The sequence below is a fragment of the Falco biarmicus genome, chromosome 14 (genome assembly GCF_023638135.1).
Source record: "Falco biarmicus isolate bFalBia1 chromosome 14, bFalBia1.pri, whole genome shotgun sequence".
NCBI lineage: Eukaryota > Metazoa > Chordata > Aves > Falconiformes > Falconidae > Falco > Falco biarmicus.
The window spans coordinates 3,693,368-3,716,072 of record NC_079301.1 but is presented as its reverse complement, the minus strand read 5'-3'; positions in this window follow the sequence as shown (position 1 = coordinate 3,716,072).

The window sequence follows — 22,705 nt, the reverse complement described above, 5'->3', positions numbered from 1 at the left end:
CTTTGGGTATATGAATAGCTCAATCAAATTCTTCATGTTCTTAACAAGTGAATATATGTGTATAAGTAGGGTCAGCATCCTTTCTTTGCTGCTGAGCAGTAATGCAGGAAAATTTCTATATACAGAGATTGTGGGAAGTTAGAATTCTGCAAGAGTGTATGAAATAAAAATAATAAAATTTCTGCTTCAGAACAAAAATTATTTATCTCAAAAATTTGCAGAAAGCAAGCTCCAAGACAATCATCAGTCTTTCATCTCAAAACCAAAATCTAGCTGGAACCCCAGGAATTTTAAAAAATAGGTAGGCAAATTATATTTAAGAATGCAGCGATGAGTCATCTAGACAAATCACACTGCTTCTGTGCAGGTGGCTCATAAATACTGTCATTGCCAGAAATTTTGCTGTCCTTCTTAGCAGTTTCTCTCACTAGTCTTGCTACTATTATTTTTGTCTGCCAGGCTTACCCTGATTTTTTCTCAGAGAATTGGTTTGCGATAAAATACTTTTAAAGTATAATGGCCAAAGATGTAGGGAAGTCTTAAATACGTAAATGCATATTTAGTAATTTAAAATCAAGCAGCTCGCAATTTTAGTCAGAGCTTAATTGTTGGCAGGCGACCTAGTTTGTGGTAGCATTACACTTAGCTTTTAATGGTTGAGTTCAACAAATAATAAAGATACAAGCTAGCACATGCCAGTTCCAAGTTCAGGAAACCTAAGAAGAGGCTCAGAATAGGATAGTTTTAAACAAAAAGAGATAAAATCGAAAAAAAGTATTATAAGGAAGTAAATTATTCTTTTCTTATAGGTTTTCTTTCATTAGGTAACATACGGGATGTAATAGGAAATATATAGGATGTAATAAATCACAAAAAAAGTTGGTATAAGATTTTTCCCAGACTTCAGAGGTCTGTGTGTTACATGGTATTTCATAAATATTAGGTACTTAATTATCTGTGTGAGAAATAACTATTATTTATTGCCATTTTACATTTAAACTAAATTAAGTGCTGTAGCCAAAAATACTACTCCGGGGTTTATACAGTGGTGTCTAAATCCATGCTGATGTACTTTAACCTGTGCACGTATTCATTTGAAAGGGGGTTTATCTCCTGCTTGACAATTCTTAATAACACAATACACCACTCCTGTATCCCCTTTGCATCCATTAGTCAATATATCCACAGCAACTAGCAATAACCCAGCAGCAAAAAGCATACTTAAGTTCTTTAAAATCTCCCACCTGAATTGCCGTAGCCAGGAAAAACAAATGGGCCCAAATATGTGCGACTACATTTTAAAAACTGCTGAGCACCTGCAACTTCATCAAAAGATGTTGGACGTCAGCACTTGACAATTTAGTTCACCAAATTAAAAATATTAACCATGCGGATTTAGAAAGCCTACAGTAATCTGTCAGGGTTGGCGTTCTACGAGGAATCCATCCTCGGTTTGGGATGTTTTTCATGGCATTGCAACCACTGTTGTGGCTGCTTGTCCCACGTGTTGCTCGGTGGGGTGGCTGGCCCGGGTGGGATCCAGCCGGCTCGTGCTGCTGAGGGTACGCTGGCTCTACTGCCAGCAGCCATCGTTCCTGTAAGCAGCTGGGAGCTGCTTTGGGGTCTTCCCGTAAAGCAAGGTTATGGTTTTGTAGGGTGTGGGTTTGAGGGAAGTGCATGCTACTTAGGCCAAATCCCTTGCACTTCTTCGCCGGAGACTTGTTTGCATCTCAAAGGCTGTCATCCCAAGGAGTGTAGACAGAAAAAAAAAAAAAAACCAACCCAAAAAAACCCAACCCAAAAAACCCAAAACCAGAGTTGATATTTTTCCAAGATGGGTGAATCTGTAGCCTTGTATATGTTTGCAGAGGGTAGCTGTCAGCTTGTGCATCTGGTTCTCAAAGGATATTAGTTCCTAAGAAAAAAGATTTAAATTCAAAACATGGGTAGGAGAGCCTGGTTTCTATGTCTTTGTCTCAATGCCGTCTTCCTTACTATAACCCCACAGCACTTGAGTTTCTCTCCTTCCTCAGTCCTACTTGACCTGGAGGATCCCCACTACTACCCATTTTCCTCAGACAGCAGAGCAGGACTTGGTGGGACAGTGCTTGTTTCTGAGCCCTTACATGCCTCGATTGCCTGGTTATTGCAGGCTGAAGACCTTCCTGCTGTGGGGAAGTTTGGCTGGCTTTCTATTGCTCCATTTCAGGGCAGTTCTAGAGTAATAAGTCTCTCTAAGGTGGCTCATATGTAGTTAAAATTGGCCAGTGGCTTCAACCTACCAGGACCCAGAGGAGGGGAAAGGACAGTCACGATTACCAAGTGGCATTTGTGAAACCAGGTGAAATGCCGGAGCAGAGTGTTCTGCAGTGCTGGTAGGGCTGAAGGAAGGTCAACTGCATTTCGGATAGGGCCAAGATAGACAGATGATGTGACATTGCATCAGAATAGCCTCAGGTTGTAGAGGTAATTACAGGACGTATGTTTCTAGGCACAGAATTTTTAGTGTCCTATATTTTGTGAGAGTTGAATTCACTTTAAAAGATGTACTCCACTCAGGTAAGTCCTGATGGTAGAACACAGTACTTACAGAAGTGCAGATTTAGAGGCTCATGCTGAACAGATTTACAGAACTCTTACCTTCTTGCTGTTGCTTGACTTTATACAAGTAGTTTATTTCAAAGTCATAGAATGGGATTTTCCTGAGGAAAAATGTCTGCAATGAAATCCTTTATTAACTGCACACAGTTATGCAGAAAAGCAAGTATATTAAATAAGGACAATATGTGCTGGGTTGAGGGTTACTCTTTTGTACAGTTTTAAATTGAGCAGTCTGAGCATTTTAACAATCTTCCTACTGCTATGTGACACCTTAATAATACTATTTAAAAGGTTTGAATTGTTATTTTTGATGCTGGGTCTAGAAACATGTATGTCTACCTCCCTCTCTGCCTCTCTCTATTTCTCTCTCTGTAAACATATCCCTAGTTTCCCAGCAGGTTCAAACACAGATGGCTGCCTTATTGCGACAGAAGCAAAAATGCTACATTAATGTTTAAAGAGATTAAAAATCCTCTTGGCAGCAGTGGCATATGTTACCAGTTAATTGTAGCACTGGAAGCTTCCCTGCTGTTTTAAAACATGGACTCATTTTACTTGCTTTTTGCAGAGCAGTATGAAATGTCAAATTTGTTGGTATAAGTTTTGAATCCAGTCTGACAAAAATGAGTCATAAAGACAATGTTGTTGTCCTATCTAACATAGTTTTTGAATCCAAATAATGTTCTACTACTATGCCAGCTCTGGCAGAAAGCTGGCTCCCTGCTCTAACCCAATGATCATGTGCATACTTTATGATTTCAACAGAGAGTGTTCACGTTTGGAAGGCAGTTTTTAGCTTTTCACCTGCATTATTTCAGATTATTTTCATGTTGGCCAAAGCAGGCTGCTTGCTTAAATTACTTTTAAGATGCAACGCTAGCTAGCTTTTTCTGGCACAACCTCCAGTTGGAAACAGAATAGTCAAACCCACCCTGTGATAGCCTGCTAGCAATGAACATTTTTGTTGTGCTGAAGACGTTTTTAACTGCCGTGGTCAGGTGATTAGCACACTGCTGAGTAACATCATTCTTTCCAGATCCCTATTCACAGATTAACAATTCTCAGTAGTGCATTGCTGACAGTGTGCAGCTATTATATGCTACTTTTTGACTAGGGAAAGAAATAGGGGAAAAAAATTGGAAAACTGAAAACTTCTGTCATTTTACTTTAAATTCTGTTGCCGGTTTTGGACTGTCTCCAGTTCTCCTTAAATCGGGTAGCAGCTGTCACATCAGATATACATTGGGATAAAACAAAGGATTCGGTCTTCCTAACTAGCCTTTAAACACCAACACTATTAGCAGAACACTTTTGCTTCAGAAAGGCTGAGGATAAAACTTCATCTTACTACACTGCAAGGTGTCACATCACCCTTGTGCACGTTTTGACTAGAGCTGCACAGGCTTTTTCAGGTTTAAGTATTCTGGAAAGTAATTGTGGCGTAAATATGTTCTCGCATTGGAAAGGTAAACAAAACTTGGCGTCACATAGTGCCTGTGATCCTTTTTACTATTTGTTCTTCGCCATATGTGCGTATTAGGTTTTACAGACAAGTAGATGTGATCTCTGCCCCTGAGGGGCTTACAGTCTAGATTAACCATCACATGGAGATGAGGCATTCTTGTTGGTATTCTCTGCAGGGAAGGCCAAGGGGATGGTAGGCATGAACTAGCCTTCTTGTCTGAAAAGCAGACCTTTCAAATCAAGGCTGAAACATGTCAGGAGGGAAGAGGGCACAACTGCCAGTTTCTGGAGAGGGCACAACTGCCGGTTTCTTCAGAGGGCTTTGGGCTGCGCAGTACTTAGCTGCTATCCATTCTTAGCACTGATACCTACGTTTTGAAAATACCTGTGCAAACCCAGATGGTTTTCTCCGCTATTACTAAGGCATGCATTGCCTGCTTGGGCAGTCGGGGGATTTCCAGATGACAACTTCAGTCATGTTTACATCACCATTACTTGTCATAAAAGTGACACTAATATGAAAATTAAACATTGCTATATTTGGGGGGAAAGAATAAATTTTGAGCAGAGTCCTGCAAATTATTACATTTTGCAGGAAGTTTAATCGAATCAGTAACTGTTAAGAAAGAGCTCTTATTAGACATTGTTTTGTACTGGCTTTTTATAAGAGGAAGCTTCCAACTTTAATAGTGTAATCTAAATAGTATTAGTAACAGTAGTTTGGTGAAAGCTTTCACGACTGAAAATATTACTGGTGACTGAGACATAGAAATGCCATTCACGTAGGAAAGTAAGAAACAGTAGCAACTTGCTATTCCTTTCAACTTCTGTTTAGAAACCTTCAATTACATGTGGCTGTCCAATAAGACACTGAAAATAAATAGTAGGGAGGACCTTCGTACATGGAATAAAACATGGAATTGTGTTTCATTGTCTGTCTGTTTTGGAAGCGGTAACTTCCACAGCAGATTGATGCTGTGATTCATGACACAGAAGAATCTACTTGTTGAGCTTGGGGTTCCCTTGTTATCCCTTGTAGTTTTAGTGGAGCACAGGTCAAAAACTTCACTTACATAAAGTAGCATCCTGACACATCTAATTTAATTTAAAAGGTGAAGAGTCAACACATTAGAGATGAGGCAAGTGTCCTCTTTGGCTGCATATTTCTCCTTTGTTCTGTGCTGTCCTTTGTGGTAATGTCCTTAACCCATCATTTCCATGGATTCTGATTGGTCTCATTACTCTAACCTCATGGTTTGTTCTCCTATTATTTTTCCTATAATGATTTGTTTAGATCATAAGCTCAGAATATAGACAGTGAAATATACAGATGTCTAATTAAAAGGGCAGCTTGTTTGCTAGCACAACAGATTTAAATTCTCCACGTAAGGCGCTATGGATTCATGCCCTGTGTGGCTTATTGTTACAGGACCCACACAAGTCAATAGGATTATGTAGTTACTAAAGGAAATTGTTTTTCCTGAGCATAAAAGGTTCTTTATTGAGACAATTTAGAGTTACTTGAATTATATTTGTATGCTACTTAATACAAACCTTTTAGGATAGACTACCAGAAATTAGCAGGAAATTTTACTTGATTCTGAAGAGTGCTGCTTTGGGGAATGACAAGCTTTGAGGTAGTGTTTGTCACACACTATGTCTCTTGCTAATGGAAAAATTCAATCCAGTGGTAACACGTTCTTGTTCAACTGAAACAGAATAATCATTCTAGATTGCAAAACAGAAATCTTGCCTTTGAGCTATTTACAGTTGAGCAGACACACAAGAAACAATAATATTGACTAACTACTAGGCATGAATAGCAAATAAAATCTTCATATACGACAGTAATATTCCAAAGCACTATACTGAGTCTTGTTTTCAAATTACAGTCAGCATTAGAATATAGAAATTATACATCATTGATCAAGTGGTTGCAGCCAAAAGTATTTTGATAAAAATTCTTTTCAATAGAGATACAAATTTCTTTGGCCCAAGCTGTAAACACTGTTAAGTGCATTTCAAGACGTCTACTCTCATAAAATATCCTGTGAAGTATCAGTTTTGAGAAAGTGTCAAGAACTCCAGTTTTTCCAAAAATGTAAGTAATAGTTTATAAAACAGTAGTCGAAGCAGGAATGTAAACTTCCTTTTTCCAGCTATTCAAAGTCTGAAACATATGATTAAAACATTATTTCAAGATGGATAAATCTGCCACAAGATTTGTTCCTGCAGAATATCTCTTTAGGATGAAATGTTTAATTCTTGTCTGGCTTAGGTTAATTTTAACTGTTCTGCTCTGAATTTAACTGTTTAATCCCATTGCACCTCTGAGATTATATTTTGGTACTGTGTTTTATATGTCTTTTTGTCTGCATGGCTGCTAATTTTTTTGTGGATGTCAGTGTAACTCCATTACTAATTTTTAAAACATGAAAGGTTGAGAATCACAATAAAACTAACACAATGCACCATAATAAACTCACTGAATTAAACCTAAAAAAAATCACTTTATTAAGAAAATCATACCATTTTCTTCAATATTATAAGTATGCCCCAGCGTGCTGTGTTTTAAGAGCATTATCTCATATTGTAATGTGTCGTAAATATCCCACATTTTTTATATTATCTCTAACTTGGATGATTCTGCAGGGTTTTTGAGTATGTGTGTTGTCATTGTTGGGAACCTCACTATTCAGTAAGATTCCAACTGATGTTTCCTACCCTGATACAGCAATCATTTTTTCCTTCCTACTCAGTCCCTTAGTAGTGCTCTGGAGTCCTGACGCAACCAGGACCACCTTGGGAAGTTGCTCCCCACCCCCCCCCCCGACCCCCCAAGGAATCCAGCATCTTTTTTACACCTATGTTAGCGCCTTCAGGAAATTTCAGGTTCAGTCTCTGGAGCTTTTTTGCTTCCTGGGATTAGGACCAGCACACTAGAGTTCAGAATGCTTGTAGGATCGAGCCAATCAACATTTAATAGAAGACTGAATGCACTACGTAGCAGAACAAAGAAAGCAACATTATCATTTATTTATTGTTAGGGATAATGCTGCATGAATTCTTTTTCTGCAGACAGGTTGAAGATGGAGGTTGTTTTCTGATTTTAAGGGTACTTGAGATTTATCAGAATTTGGGCTAACCTACATTAAAAGCAATATTCGTTCCACTACTTACTGATATTCTTTGTTAGAATGCTGAACACACACAAAACTTTACGTAGGCAATTGGAAAACATTTTGTAATTTTCTGTGGTAAAGTGATAGACATCACTCACACTGTTTAAATTACTATCACTGGTGTCCTATTATTTGTTTACAGTTTTGTTGGAGCAACAAGATGAATGCAGATGTAGCGGCAGTACTAATTCCTTGGGATACACAGATATCTTAATTAAAGTATTTTCATACTTTGTTTCCTGAAAGTGAAGTTTGCAGTTGAAGAGGAGAGCATTTTTATCCTCCTTTCTTCTTTTTGTGGACTTGTGATAGTAGCATAAAACATTAAAAAATTAGTCTTTAATTTTTAAGCTATAGTGAATCTGCTAAAGATATAAACAAGCATATTTAAATAGTTACTTTGCATTATTCATGTAAGTGGAAAAAGATTCACTCTGGGTAGACAATTACTGTGTATTAACATCTTGCCTTAGGGCAGTTGAAATGGTTTTTAATGAGGTGTTACAAGTCCTGAATATCTTTCATTTGCCACTTGACCCAACAATTTATTTTTTACTGGGACATCTTGACTTGAAATACTTAGCTTCATTGTAGGGATTTTCATTAATCATACGCTTTACTTACACAGAACATTTGTTAATATAAAAGGTATTTATTAAATTAATCCATATTATTCTAAATAATAATAACTGGTACCCATAGATTGAAATTCATCAGAATTTCCTGAGTATTCAGATCCAGAGCCTACGAATTGCTCTGCTAAATTAGTATTCAGGTCATGAAAACAACTAATGAGGCTTCAGACCTATAAAAGTCCACTCAAACAAACATCTGCCAGTGTTTTAGAGGATATTCTGGCCCTGGCATCTGCTATGACCTGAAGGGCAGAGCAATATGAACTTAACTAAGACAGTATTTCAGATAATTTGAGATCTAGAGACCATAGCAATAAAGAGAAGAAAAACGGCTCTTCCTCCAGCATGAAGACACAAATATCCTCTGCTCAGTCACACAGCAGTGGGCTGAGTAGGAACAGGATTTCCAGAGTTGCTTTGTTCAAATAATATGGCTCAGGTACTTGTACCATACCATAACTTAGTGTGATTGAGTACTCTGCACCTGGTTGTACTTGGCTGACAAAATGATGTTTCTGAAAGCTTTTGGCATAACAGGTCTGTCAGTGGCTATGGTCTGAATGTTCTACACCAATTGCTCATCTGAGCACTTATGATGTGGTAAGAGTGTTCATGTCAAGGTAGTCTGGGCAGTAATTCTGTAAGATACATAGAGCTCTGTGAATTCACGCCTTTATTTCACATACATTTCATAGAAGCAAATCCTAAGAGTTAACATGGTATTGTGAGTTTGGAGCAGCAGACAAAATCTCTTTCATCAGGTTTATGTCAGAACATCCTTCACACAGCTAGCTGTCACATGCATGAGAAAGGTTTGTAGACATACCTGCAGTCAGCTCTGTCTGCTCTTCCCACTGCTGCTAGCTCCACAGCACAGAGCAGCGCTCACAGCAAAACTCGTTTGGATACCAGGGTATATAGCCACACCAGCACAGCGCTTCTCTCAGGCTGTTCCTGTTCCAGACGCAGTTCAGGCATCTTTCTGTCCTCCCCTGCTGCCATGCTGGTACTCCCCCAGCGCCACATACGCTGCTGTGGCACCAGCCTGGATGCCAGCATCGAGGCCATCAGTAACTGTACATGACAGTTCAGGGGGCCAGTAATTAGATTCCTCAGGCTTTTACAAGACCACAACATAGCTGTCTTTGGCCCAGAATCAGTAGTCTAGAAGGGGGAAGCAGACATAACACAAATTCATTTATAAAGACATTACAGTGATCAAGAATAAGAGGTTGACCACTGCTTCGTTTCTTGCTGGAACATATGGTGCACAAATATAATTCATCTTAGTGCGGGGGCGGGATACAGGGTAAAAGGGAATCTTTCTGGCATATATACCAATATAATGCCAGTTACTCTGCTGGAGTCTTTCTCTCTGTATATGTAATCTACGTTGAATTAATTTGTAGTTGGCTGAATTTCAAACACATCAGGTTTGTTTTCATGTATGTTGATGGGATTTTCTTTTGGATCAGTTTCTTATGTTAATTAGACCTCCATTTATGCTACATTGTAATGAGCTTTAGCAACTCTGCGTGTGCAAGCCCAGTGGGAAATTGGCTGGATTTGCACAATTTCAACTTTCGCAGTTGCCTGGTTTTGGTACACTATAGGTTTTCCTTTTTCTAAAGTCATGGACAGGCTTAAGGAGGGCAATCAGTTCTTTTCTAGTTTTTCAAAGGAGACGTTATTTTGTTGAGGAATATAAAGCCTAATGTATTAACTTCCATTTTAGAAAGGAGGGGTGTTTTTAGCTGGAAGGCTTATTGGTTCTTCAGATCTTTAATGACTAAGTTAAAAAGATTAAATGTGATGGGTTTTGGGGGGTCTTCTAGTCCAGCCTTTACTTGGTGGGGAAGTAACTAGATATCTAAAGTAGGCTGGTGTATATTTGAGTAAGAGTAATGCAAGTAAATCTTAAATGTATGTCTGTCTCACAGAACAGAGATATGGGCGGATTTTTTTAAATTTAAAGGGATTTCCACATGCACTGCTTTGCTGATCTGTTCAATACCCAAAGACCATCTGATTTTTAAAAGCATTAATCACTGACGTTTTGTGTTTATTTTATTGGAAGTCAAAGGATGCTTCATGCACTTGAAAATGAAGACAGCTATTTGTCTAAATATATAATAGGACTCTGTTCAAGTAGCTATTTTTAAAAAACTACTTCAGTGCCCCTATGGAAGCTAGATATGTGAAAACTGACACACTCACAGGTATTATAAACAGGCCTATGAAATAAAACCAAAATCCTTGTTTACTCATATGTAATATGTATTTAACATACAGATCATATGTAAGTATATATTTTCTAGACTGTAGTGGGAACTTTCTACTTTTTTCTTTATTGTTTACTAATGAGTGGTTGAAGGTGGGCCCTTTGCCTTACTTTTCCTGATAATTTAGGTTGTATGATTTAAACCCAGTTAAGGCAGCGGGCAACCTGCTGGAGCTTGGTTCAGAGCCATCTGACAGTGTTGGACAGTGAACACAGCTGGGGGTGTCTGTAGCTTTATGTAGACATAGAAGAGAACAGAGGTGGGTTCCTGTGAATTCTTAGGCAGCTAATGATAATGCCTCCTAAAAGGTCACTGCAGAGAAATAGAGAGCTCCTCTTCTCCCCCACCGCCAAGTGGTCTTGGCTAGTCCATAAGAACAGACAAGCTGTTGTTTCTTCACAACAGGGTGATGTTATTTCTAAAAGAACTTTTTTTTGTATTGTGCGTGCACAAGCTCTTTGACACTCCTGAAGTATAAATGTAGGCTTAATCCAAAAAGCTGAGAATAAATGGATATTGAAACCTTTCCTGTTGCAAGTGCTGGCGTAAACACGACCCTCGTGGAGCAGATCGGACTCCTGCATGTCTCAGAGCAGAACCACAGTAGCAGGTTGAACCGCAGTCGGGCTATCAGCACGTCTGCATACGGTTTTGTTGGCAGGAAGTCTTGCTGTGCCCGTGCTCCAAGCTCCGCAGAGCGACACGAGCAGTCAGCACGTGCTGAACCTCAGCAGTAATGCTGGGCCCGGGCTAATGTACCCTGGCTTTTAAAAGGCTCTTTTAAGTCCGTTCAGCATTGGATTAAAAAAGTTCAGGTGGTTTTTAGTCATCTAGCTACACAGGGGCAGAGCAAGCCTGTTTCTGCCTGTGAAATACCTTCTAGTTACCATCTATTTAATACAGCAACCTCAGCTGAGTTTGGCACTTGAAAGCTTTTTTACTTCAGGAGCCTGAGGCAGTAGTTGTAATTGCCAGCTCATAAGTAGCTTCTTCAAAACAAAACCTTATTTATTCTTTCACCCACACAGCACAAGTGTTAATGGTGCAGAAGTTAAGAGCAATTGCCTATCTTTCCCTTTACAACTACCTTCATTTTCCCTTATAACAGTAAAACTTTATGTTTATAAATACAAGTTTCTTCCAAGCAACTAGTTTCCATTTCCTTTTGAAAACAAGATTATATCTCCAAATACTCTTACATTACAAAAATACTCATATTACCTACTAAAATCCTTAAAATATTTAGTATTTTCCTCCTGCGTTACAGTGAAACAAACTAATGTAGGAGACATGGCTTAGACTGTTCCCATTTCTCAAAAGAAGTTTGCAATAAATATTCATCTTAACCTCAGGCACTGTTGTTAATACTCGAACTTGGGCTTTTCAGCTTCACACACTTCCAGAGCACTTCCTTAAAGTAAGGATGGGCTCTCCTTCTCAACACATCCATGTACCAAACAGAAATGTATTTTTATATGTGTAATTATCAATAAGATAATTAGAAACTTCCCTTTCCATACTGTTTGTTTATTCAGTCATTATGGTCAAAATCTATTGTGTTGGACTACAGCGAGAACTCTTCCTCCTCACTTCGGTGAAGTAATCTGTATAGTAACAGATAGGCTTATAGAATTTCTCAAAGGTATTCGCAAGATGTCATCACATGTGAGCACTGAACAGTTACATTATGATAAGAATTATATCATCATTGCCTATTACATAATCAACGGTGGGGACACTGTGCCTGTATTCTGTTAAAAGTTACAATGATCATGAAACAGGAGGAGGACTGAACCTTCAGTTCCCCCAGTAAATAAATTAATCCATACACAAGATAATACACAACAAGTTTGTTGATTAGTAATAAAGCTTGCATGCTTTAGGCATGGTGAAAATTGTAGGCTACACAAAGAATGAGCAGTGTATAAAAAGCATTGGCCTTTAATGGTGGATTTTAGGAGGCTGGGTGGTCAGTGAAGAAGAAGCATTTGTTGGCTCTGGGAACCCACCCAGCTTCAGACTGTGGTCAAATACAAAGACGACTTAAATCCCAGTATTTCCTGAATTTAGCCTGTTAGGAAATCAGACCCCCAGTATATAATTGAATGTGTCATTCCTTGGGGAAACAAAAAAAAATATCCTTGCCTACCATATCCAGCTCTTCAGCTGTGTGATTCTTGCAGTGTTTTAACTAAATCAATGTGAAGTGGAGAAAATTTGCAGCACTTAATTGAATGATTTAATTTTTAGAGCAGGAAAGGTATCACTAATGCTCAAAAAGTAGTAAGATGTTCATAGTGTGAACTTTCTCAACAGAACTTGCTGCATCCTCACACATGGTCAAGAATCTAGAGAGCAGAAATGTGTAAAACAATTTGCAACCATGCATTGCACCAGAATCCAAAGGAAAAAAAAAAATCAGAACAAGTGGTCACGCATATAAGTGAGCCTTGCCAAATAACTAAAACATTTAAGTACATTGTTTTAGTATGCTTAATTGTTTTGCAAAACTGACACACTAATGAATATTGTCTTTTCATTAAAAAAACCCCAACTCTGAGTATGAAGTAAGACTTCAAAGAATTTGGCTATCTGATTTCAAGGAACCTTTACAGCTGGGTGTGATGTACTATACAACTATCTCTTAAATCTCTTAAAATGTCTATTCATTGCTTGTCTTCTATCTAATCCAATAATCTTTTAAACCACCTAACAAAGTATCAGTTCCTTTGCGCTATGTCTATGCATGTAGCTGTAAGCACAGACGTTCTGCTGCCCCATTCCTAGCCCACCCCTGCCCATAGCTGATCTGCCAGCTTTACAATACAGCCCAAGCGGGACAGTGCTGTTCCATGCCCGCCTTTTAGGAGCATCACTGAGCAGATGAGGAAAAAGTGCTATGTTATGAACACAGCAGCCACGTTATAGTCCTACGTATTTTCCTTTAAATAGCTGTAGCTCCAGATGTGCCCTTGGTTGTCCCCATAAGGACAACACTCACTGGCAGGGAGACATAGCAGTGGCAGAGATGGGTCTCATTTGGCAGCATTTTTGCCAAATTATTACAGGACTCTTGATCCTGCCTCTCCTGGCCTTGGCTATTTTCTTGCAAATTCAACAAGTTATTGAGCATCCCCATCTCTGAACCACTTGTGGCTGCGGGGCACCCACCGGCTGGGATCACTGGGAGCGCTGGGGTGCCCTGGCCAGGCCGTGCCTCACCAACTGCTGCGGGACACCGGGCTGTAAGTCTCGCTTGCATCCTAACGCCATAGCTTACTTCAGACAATGCCTGTATATGTACATGTCTCCTGCAAAAATATAAACTGTTCCAGGATCCCTCACGCTGAGTGAAGGCAAGGACATGGAACTGAGAGAAAGCCAGGACAGTGCATGCATTTACGGGCTCACCAGCTACACGCACGCACACACACACCCCCCAGGGAAGAACAGCAAGAACCCCAGCTGCGTGAGGACAAAAGGGGGACCTCAGGGTCTCAATGGGCCAACTAAAACTTCCAAACTTTCCAGCAGATGGGAACAAGCTGTGGCCTGCCACCATCCAGTCTGAGGGTCTGCTTGCCTTATACTTTCAGGGATAAATCGGTGTATGTTTGAATAGCAGTCCTAGAGAGTACCTGTACATGGTCTATGATAGGTAATTTTTTAACTCCCAGTTCTAATTTAAGAGTCGCCTAATAAATGACCACTTCAAAAAACTTTTTTTAAATAATTGTAAAGTTCATTGAAAGTAGAATTATACCTACAAAGCTGATTAATTGCAGAATCTGGTCTGTAGACATTACTAAGGAAAAGAAGATGAGATAAATATACGTAATGTGTACTACATCCATACAACTGTTTGAAACAGAGCATGTTGCAAACTACTGAAGGCTGATTTAAAGCAGTTTGCCTAAATTTACTTTGGCTGTCTTGCAAAGAGATTTTAATTTCATAATCACATACACTTTATCCAGTGTAACTCCACCCCCCACCCCCACCCCCCACCCCCCTTCCTCCGGCAATTACATTGGATGAACACACAAAGGAACAGAATTAAAGTTTGGAAAAATTTAAATCTAGCATGTCTTACATTTCCAGTGTTTCTCTTGGCAACCTAAATATTATTTTAACTTGTGGTGTGATTATATATTGGCTCACATAGGGGAACTGCAGAACTCTGCCTGCTGAGCATCATTAAGCACTTTGGTGCTCAGTGGGAGTTTGTTCATTAGGAAGAGTGTGTTATGAATTTTACTCTGTGTGCATCTTTGTCTGTGAGAGAGAGAGAGGGAGAGCAAGGCAATGAGAAGGAAATGCAATAGAAGTTGTTTACACATACAAAATAAGTAAATATCAATACTCTTATTTAAAAGAAGCAGAGAAGTATTGACCAGAAGAAAATAAGCAGGAGCATGAGTGCTATGAAGTCTCCTGAAACCTGTTGCTGTGACTGTTCGTAAGCTTGCATTATTTCCTCAGGTTTAATCCGGTTGGCATAGATCCACCGGACTGCCCTTTGGTTAATCATTTCATTTTAGGTATTTAGCTCATATTTTTTTTTTTAACCTTGGGAGATATAAATCTAAAATTGTATAATATATTATATTTTAATAAGTTACCCATACTTATAAATTAATTCTGCTAATCACATTTTTTTTCAGATCTTACAATTGTAAATCAAAATTTTTCACAGCTAAAAATAACCTACAGAAGATTATTCTTTTATTTCATTTTATATGCCAATTACTAGGTATCAAAAACTATGAGGTCAGGGGGTAGGATGCTGACGTTCCTAAAAAAGGGTGTATTTTGTAAGACGTGCAATATGTATTTTATTTTTCACTGGAGTAGAAAAAAAAAACCAAACGAACAAAATATTCAAATCACTGGCTTAATTTCATATTCACATTGGCTTTATTCTAATGTTTTGTAATTCTGTCGGCTTCTCTGATGTATCAGTTTTTAAATATCTGTATGGATGTGGAGAAAAATAGGACTCGCTGTTTTGCAAATGGTTTTTCAATACCAATGCAGTATACCCACTTGGCAAGAATGACATCCATAAGATTTTCAGGCATACTCATTTTAACTTAATATTGTATGTATGCATATGATAGCATTTTTGCCTTTCTGTGTACATTAAAAAAATATTGTTATTGAAGGAGGAGAAAAATGTGAAAAATGAATATTATCTGTTCCTTTAAATTATGTCCCTAAATATTTTTTCTCTATGAAAGTCGCAAGAGCTTAAGCAACTCCTGCTGTCTTGTTGTTCGACATCCACTACTGCCCATCTGCCTATTGATTGGTAGGAAACTCCAAATGGGAATTTCATCTCATTAATCATGTCACATCACAGGGATTAGGACAAAAAAAATCCTTTATGCTTCACAGCAGCCATCTAATGCCCAGTAAGACAAGTGAACGAATATGATATGGATAGAATATCTTCCCACTAATTAAAGGTCATCTGCTAAAAACTGTGAGTCAGACTTGCTCAGAATGTGTTATAATCTGTCTGCAAATACTTAAGTTTTGCAAAAGGAAAGGAACAGTAAATACATATTTATAATTCAAATGTTAGCGTAGCTAGAGAATAAAACCCATCCGTTACAGAACACTGTAGTGACAATCCCTGCAACAGTGGTTCTCCCTGAATAGTTACTTGCAAAACCCAGTTCCATCGATTCTCTCTTATTCCCCTTCACATCATCATTAATATCCATCCACATGGCATTTCCCCACCAATATGCTCTATAATCCTCTTACGACACCACCAAAATTGTTACTGTTCTACTAATAACCCACATAATCTACATTATAAGATACTAGGATTTTTCTAAGCCTGTTTGGTACTGTAACGAGCAAGAAAAAGCAATTAAAAATGCTAAGATGTGACTGAGCAGGTGAGGTGAGGTTTCCTTACGGTTAGGGCACTATGGCAGATGAGAGGGACACACACAGCCTTGGAAGAAAGCCAACTTATTAATGGAATTTGACCATGCAAAACTTGTTGAAATCCCTCTAGAACATTAAATGCCACATTATAATATCTTTACTGAGGTCCCTGCCATTCCTAGGAAATCTTTAATTCCCTTGTCAGTGTGTGATTTTTTTCAGTAAAGCTTTCCAGAGCAAGATTTGTGGGATGTATTTTGGTTTACATTTATATTTTCCTTTGTCTCTGTAATGAATGCTTTCATCAGTTAAAAGCAGGAAGGTGGGATCTGCTTTTTCTGTTGGAAAGAAACCTTCGGGGAATCAAGGTTTATTTTGACGGAATGAAACAATTAATTATTTTGTGCTTTTATGTTAATAAACAACTCTAACATCATAGATATTTTGTCCCTGAAATCATTGCTTACGATACTGTATTTAAAATCTTACAAGTCATTTTAGTCACGCTAACAACTTGAAATGAAGGTTAGATGATAACACAGATATAGTTTTAATTAAGAGATTTGCTAATGTGATAAGGTAACGTAAGTAATCTCTCTCTCTAAAACAAGCAGAATAATACTGCACACTGCCAGTTCAAAGACTGACAAGATATGGATGTTCTTATGATTTACTATTTGCATTTTAGAAGTTTATGTGTCTGCAATTATTTTGCACCATTTTCTAAGATTCTAGCAAATGATCCTACCTCTGAGTGTGTTATCCTGAAGAAAGAAATTCCTTACCAATGTTTTCAATCACTACTTTTAAAACAATCATGAAATTAGCAGATCTGATTTTTACCATGGACCCCTGTGCTTACAGGAAGTTCATGCTAAAGCCTATAGTAAATGAGATATAAAAGTATCCATATTTTTTAAACTTCCAAATCTCTCGGTAAAAGGCTGGGACTGAAGACAAATACTTGACTATTAGCTGCATTCTTCTGCTGAGTAGACTTAAAAATGCTTCACCTTCCCCCCACCCCCACCCCAGGCTTGTGTAATTTAATAATGAAAACTACAGATGTCAATCATTGTTACCTGTTTCTTGGCTGTAGTTGAGTTGGCAGGCCATTTCTTAACCACTAGTAATTTTCAGCCTACTGTTGATATAATAGACTGTATTATCTACGTTTGTAGTAGGTGATGGTATATTACTGGTCTGTTCGTATGTGCATAGCTGTAGATTAAAAAGGCACCACAAATAGGCAACACCCCTCCCAGTGTTCTCAGTAGATCTCGTAGCTGATACCGTTATTGTAAGAAAACATCGAGGCAGATACTATAAATGTCCAGTTGATGGAAGTACTTGAGTAATCAGATCTGCTACCAAATGCATATTTATTTAAATGAAAATAGAGTTGCTCACTCTGAATCAGCTCGGACGGTACCGTATTGGTGAATAGTTGTCCTGCTGCTGTGTCTCTGCATGCTGATTGTCTAAACAGACAACGTATTTGGGTGTGTAAATAGTCTGCAATGGCATCTTCACATTCCAAAAAGGAGGTGGTAATACCTTTTCTACTTTATGAAGTTTCTTCCCATTTGTTGTTTTCTGTTCCTCCACAGAGCTATATATGTACGATATTCCTTTTGTATGAATCTAGAACATGTTCTATCTCGCCACCACAAGTTTATCCAACGTGCTTGGATGCTGAGCTGCACTGGAGACCTTTGTTTGAAGAGCTGTTAGAATAGCCAGCAGTACAAGCATGCTTTCCCATTCCAGAAGCAACTGAAACACCGCTGCAGTCAGGGTAGGTGCACCTGGCTGACACTGCTTATTGCAGTGGTTTGGGAGAGTCCTGGATTCCTCCCCGCTCTCTGCCAGTGTCACCTCTTCCACCAGCCTGATTCCCCTCCCGCCCCATGCTTTGGTCCCAGCTTCCCCTCCCAGCCGCCCCGCGCCGCCTCCCGCGCCAGGCCGCAATGCCTGCTCAGCCCAGTGGGTTCCCTTTCAGCCCGGTAGATCCAAGCCCTCGCCTGAGGATCCCCGTCCTCTTATTTCTGTCAAACAAGCCCCATCCTCTCCTCTTTTCCTCACTGGAGCTCCGTTTCTCGCAGCCATTTCTGCTTCCCTTTTCCATTCACACGCTGATTTTCTTTCTGATTTTATTCCCACTTCTCTTCACATTCCAGCCCAGATTTACCAGATTACTTTATTAAGTGTTCTCTGACACTTCCTTTTATTCCGCTTTTCCCCTCTCCGCATTTGTAGCAGATCAGGTGCCCTCTCCATTCAGAAACCATGGCTATTAGTAACAGGGTCGCTGACTCCAAAGGAGGTCCAGGATCCCTGTGATTTTCTCCTATAGCTGCTTCCACTCTGGCCTGGAGAAGCTAAAAGCAGGATTACATGAGGGATTATTCATAAATGCCAGCTCCTCAGAGATTTTCTGAGGATTAATAAGGATGTGCAGGGAAAAATAATAATATTTTTTTAAAAAAAATCATATGATCATTTATTTTTTTAAGCTTTTTAGGTCATGCCTACATACAGGTATACAGCTTCATGTTAAATGCCTGAACGGGCTGAGAACGAGATGATCTGTCAGTGCAGCACAGCAGAGAGTTACCCAGGCTGTTGCCAGTAGCTGTCGAGTGCATCACTCAGGTGTTCTGGCAGGGCTAGGGGATGCAGCTGGAGAACGCGGACAGAACTGCACAGCAGGGAACATCCTCTGGCACTCACATGCTGTCGTTTGCACTTTCTACTCTTCACAATTGAGCCCAACAGGTTCCTAAAACAGAAGGTCTTTGCAGTGTGCTGCATGATGCAGCTGCATATCCTTGCAGGCGTTGAATTTTGATCTTATAAGGCTGTCAATACTATTTACTTCCTTGTGCAGTGACAGGTAATCACCTCGAGTCTGACAAACATTGAGTAATCTACTCAACCTTTTGCCATTCAGAGGGAAGCTGGCAAGTCTTTCTTCTTGGCTATCTTGTTTGTAACAACTTTTGTGACCAAAGAACAGCACTTTCAAAATTTTCATCCCAAACTTGCTATGACATTCAGCCAGCAAGTCAGCCACGTGCAGGAGCCCTTACGGTTGCAAGTGGCTCAGTTCCCATTTTTCTTTCCAAACAATTATTTCACATTCAGCTTACAGGGAGAGAACAGCCATGAAATAGGGTTGATACTTGAATGTTATAATTTGGTGTGGCATTCAGCAAAACAGACTTGAACAAATTGTGAGGCATTTCTGTTACCTTTGTTGCACATCAATACGGTTGAAAAGTAAAGAAAGTGCCAAAACCTGCTGCTTTGATGTTAAGATAAAAACATCCCGAATCTGCCCAGCAGGATAAGGAAAACACATTTTATGTGTTGCTCACCCTCTCATTTGCTCCTTGCCAAAAAGACGGCATGTTAGAAGTTATTAAACCATTTACTTTTTTCACTTGCAGATGGCAATTGGTGTTTGTAACCCTTATAACCTGTTCCTGGTTAAAGGCGTGCTATCGCGGTACGCGGCGCTGTATATAGGCACTGTATATAGGTGGTCCCCAGCTGCCCCAGGACACCACGAGCTGGGGAGGGACAGCGGCACCTCTGAGAGCTGTGGGGAGACACGGCACAGAGCAGGTGTGTCGGTGGGCCAGTGCCTGGCGGGACAGGTAGCCACTGGCTTCTGGGCAGCCTGGGGCAGGGGGGCTGTCCATCCAGTGGGCACGGCCCCGGCCAGCAGCTGGCTCGGCCCCTGGGCTCCTGCTGGCACGGCTCCCGCACGCTGCCCCAGCTCGCTGCCTCCCGCGTCACGCGCCGGCGGGAGCAGCTGCTCCAGAACAGCTTCCCAGGGAGCAGGAACACGCTTTGGCGGGTCCCAAGGAAGAAGGGTAATGAAAGCTCAGACGTGGGTTATCGAAATGAGCGTAATGCGGGCAGTTGAGCCATTTCTCATTTTTGGATGTGCATTTTTCCAAGTTCACTCTGTTTTGGAAAAGGAAGGAAATAACTCATGGGTTCCAATGCTCTTTTTCTTGATGCCTCTAAATGTGTGTGTGCCTCAGTCTTCAGTCTTCTACCTAGTGTGTATCTGCTAGTTTTCTTCTGCTTAATATGTACTTGTGGTACTATTTTAAATAACAACAGTCCTCTCTCATTTAAATTATGGGAGAATCTGAAGAAGAGAGGATGCTGGAGAGGTGAGAACAATCCCTCCAGATACGTAGTTCATAGCATATATTGATTTCTAGTGTTTTTTGGTAAGCAAAAGTTTAACAACCATAATTTTATGAAAATGACAATTGAAGAGGACATCTGGCGAGAATTCGTTTATGCCTTTTTACATTTTTAACAACCTGGCTATTTTTACTCTTCTCATCCTCTCAAAGGGAGTACAATGTAATGAAGCATGGAGCTGGAACTAGGCCACACCTCAGCTGGAAAATGTCAAATTCTATTATGCCATCCTCAAAAGCATAAATCATAGCTGCACATTTTCAAAGGTACAAATGAGGGAGGGAACAATATAAAACATTTATCTGAATTCATGCAATGTATTTATAGTACAGAATGGTAGAATATGGGTTATTATTTATGTAATATAGAAATATACCAAATATTGAAAGGTTGACATCTGTAATACACAGTGTCTTACCTCTGCTGAGGAATCGCTATGAACTTTGTTCACTTTCTTGCATTTAATTTCTCTGGTTGCCAGCTAACAAACTAACCTGCTTAATGTCAGGAGCTACTAGTTACTTTGTCGTGTGAAACCCTTATTTTGTATATGAAATATTTATAATGGTCAAGTTTAAAAAACATACACGACTAGTGTAATATCTAGGGTTCCATATTGAATATATTTTTTTATTGAATTGTACCTTTCATGAGTACTTTCCCATGTTTCATTGGTTAAATTATGTATGGGGAGGAAGTGTCTGTCTCTCTGGCAGCAGCCACAACATAGTTCTTAACTATTCAAATAAATAAATAGCATTTACTACGTACTTAGGAGGAGGATGGAAGATTGTTAAACAACTCGCTAACTCCCTCCTACTCCTCCTGTTTTCATCAATGTAACTTTTATTCCAAGGGCTTTAAATTATCTAAGTCTGACTCTACTCACAATAAGTTTCTCTTTCTGCGTATGTTCTGTACTTCTTAATTCTATAACACAATGTACAAAAATATTTTTAGGACATTATGACATTCATACATGTGACTAGATAACATCTATAGGGACTGCTGATATGCTAAAAGAGCAATGATTATATACCTCTATGAGATTTTTTTTGTCTGCTGTTCAGCCTGTGGTAGATGAGGATCTTGGGCAGAGTATTTGAAATGCAGGCTGGTACAACATACGGCTACTAGCCTCTCTGAACTCCTTTGTCTAGCTATGTTCCAAAAATTATATTTGGCTGATTACAGTGATTACAGATGATGGTATATTTGCTCTATAACAAATAGGCTACATTCATCATTACGTAAGTGACTAAAAGGTGGCAGGGACCCAAACTCAATACCACAGCTACTACCTGAAAGCTCTTATTGTACTAAAACAGTTATTGTACATATAATGTTATTTATTATCTTGTCAATATGTTCTTAATTTGAAGTACAACTTCTAGACTTCTACAGTTTCTGAGACCCTGGTTAAAGCCATTTAGAGACAAGTAAGTCAGTTGAAAACTGTCTGTAAGAGCCATTAGGAGAACAGAATTGCATCTGTTTCCTGAGGCACGTTTTGTTCTGTGCGGACTCTTCTACTACATGCAATGGTCGTGTCACAGCACCCCCAGGTACGTGACCACCTCTGGTATATCATTTCTTCTTACGTCCTTTATCAAAAGAGATCTTGCACAGTTGAACTTCAGGTTTCAAGAAAAGGCTTTCTGTCTTAGACTGGGGGCAGGCTGTCAGCATCTTGCCTGACACATCCGTATTGTTACGTGTAGCTGTGGTGCATGAGAAGTGTAAACCCAGAGCGTGGTGCAGTCTGGGGTGCTCTTCAGCTCCTAAAGGCTTTTGTTCCCCTCGACCTGGCTCAGTACAGCTAATTTTCAGTTGTTTAGCAGAAGCTAAACTGCCACTGTGTTGGAGGAACAGAGAAGGCAATTACATCTACCTCTTTGACCAACATTCCTGGCACCATGGACCCACACCAAGTAGTCTGAAGATAAAGGACAAACCTTTGAATCTGATATGGATCTTATTTAAACCCAGATTAGAAAGCGGAGGACAGGTCGAGTTACTACTGAGCCTGTTTTGCTGAGGACACGCGTTACAGAATTTAGTGTTACAGAAGCCGGTGTCCCCCTGTCGCGTTGCTGGAGGCCACCCAAGAAGTGGGTTTCTATTGTCACAGCGACAGGTTCATTTGAAATCCTTAATCCTGTGCTGGAAGGTGAAAGGAGTGCAGTTCTGTTTCCTCAGAACTGTCTCAGATAACCCTTGGATGGGGTGGGGCAAGAAGGCACAGTGAATTTACTCATATATATACCAACTGAAATACATACATATATAAACTATAAGAACATTTAATGTTTTTTTGATGAAAATGCCATGTCATTTTCTGCTACTTTTTAGAGAAAGATGCTATTTAACTTCACTGTGTATCCTGTTTCCAGCTTATATCCAAACAATGTTC